Raw genomic sequence first — 1,600 nt, forward strand, 5'->3', positions numbered from 1 at the left:
TGACATGATGTCATGCTGACATGATGACACAATGAACCAGTGAGGTAGTCTCATTCATTGACTCACTTATTTAGTGCGAGCAATTCATACTCAGGTGCGCTCTACTGTCCAGAAATGACGGTACTTAATTTTTCTTCATTCATCTTTATGGCAGTTAATATGAAAAGGTTTAGTGATGAAGTCCACACTGTCCATCAAGGACTAACCAAGAAGACTGCTGGTCCACAGATGCAATGATCTGAGGTGACGTCAAGAAGAGAGAACAAGAAGCTACAGAGGTGCCAGCATGGAAGGAAGGAGGAAATGAAGATGTGACGATTCGAGGCCCGAGTGGTGCCGGAGGTCATCGGAGCGCTCATCACATCCCAGGAACGACCTCAGGGACCTCAGGGACCTGAGCTCAGAAGAGTCCAGTCCCAGAACAGCTTCAGGACTCGGAGCTGAAGGGTGGCCAGATAAACCATGCGACAACATTCAGGCCCTGCTGACAGAAAAACATGTTTCTGTTTATGATTCATGTCAGAAGGCCGAGGAGCAGCTAAACTCATCTTTAGTCATATGCTTCTGCAGCCCAGCCCCCCCCCCCAGGAACAGGATAGAAGCTCAACAAATAAAAAAAGCTCCAACGCTGCTTTTTTCAGCTGCTTTATCACTGCAATTATGACTCAGCATGTGCTCCTGTTAGCGTGCGATCAGCCGGCGCTCCGGCAGCTCTTCAGCTGCTGCTGATCTCTGGAGACGAGCTGGAGATTGCACGAGGTGTTGGAGCGCTGCCAAGCCAATTTACTCTCGTCCTTACAGATCCTTATCAAGGGCACCGGTAACGAAAGGTAAAGCTCAGATCCACACTGAGCCAAAGATAGAAAACAAGTGTGAGTGTGAGTGTGCACGTGCAGTGCCGCGTCTGTGTTTGTGGAGGTAGACGTGCACTGAATAGACAAGACCTTACAGTTTGTACAGGAAGCAGCTTGTCCATCATCTGCTGCAGAGAGTGTGTCGTTCGACCTCCCCCTGACCAAACGTTTTCATCCACACCGTTAACGACTCGTGAAAATAAAAACTCCTGTAAAGTTCTCGATACGTCACTGATCAAAGAGAAGAACGAACCCAGCGGTGGGACTGGATCAGACTGATCCTGTAGTTTGTTCTTGTAGGAGACTAAAACCATTTTATTGTTTATTAAAGTCTGAACATTCAAAAAGAAGAAATGTTACTCTTGACAGAAGAATCAGTAACTGTTGTGTGTTCTGAGTAATTATTGTTTGATGGGGTGACACACGTGGCAGCGCCGCGGTGGCTAAGTTCGTAGAGCTGCCGCCTCTCAGTGAGAAGGTCGCTGGATCAAATCCCAGCTGGGGATTGACTGGTAATTCTAAATTGTCCCTAGGTGTCCCTGTGATGGGCTGGAGACATGTCCATGTGTCCCTGTGATAGACTGAGACCTGTCCAGGTGTCCCCTACCTCTGGCACAGTGATTGCTGGACATGAGCACCAGTGACCCCCGCAACCCAAAATGGAAGAAGCGAGAAAAGATAATAGATGGATGGATGAAGAATGGATAGATAGATAGATAGATGGATGGATGAAGGATGGATGGATG

The 1,600-nt window shown here is 47.9% G+C and overlaps 1 protein-coding gene across 1 annotated transcript in view; it reads left to right on the top strand.

The window, feature by feature from the left end:
- The window catches only part of LOC119420550 (adhesion G protein-coupled receptor A3), a 75,136-nt gene that overhangs the window by 6,435 nt on the left and 67,101 nt on the right, over window positions 1–1,600 (top strand). The gene's annotated exons all lie outside the window — the stretch shown is intronic.

This window comes from Nematolebias whitei, chromosome 1, assembly GCF_014905685.2.
Source record: "Nematolebias whitei isolate Nwh7 chromosome 1, NemWhi1, whole genome shotgun sequence".
Taxonomy (NCBI): Eukaryota; Metazoa; Chordata; class Actinopteri; order Cyprinodontiformes; family Rivulidae; genus Nematolebias; species Nematolebias whitei.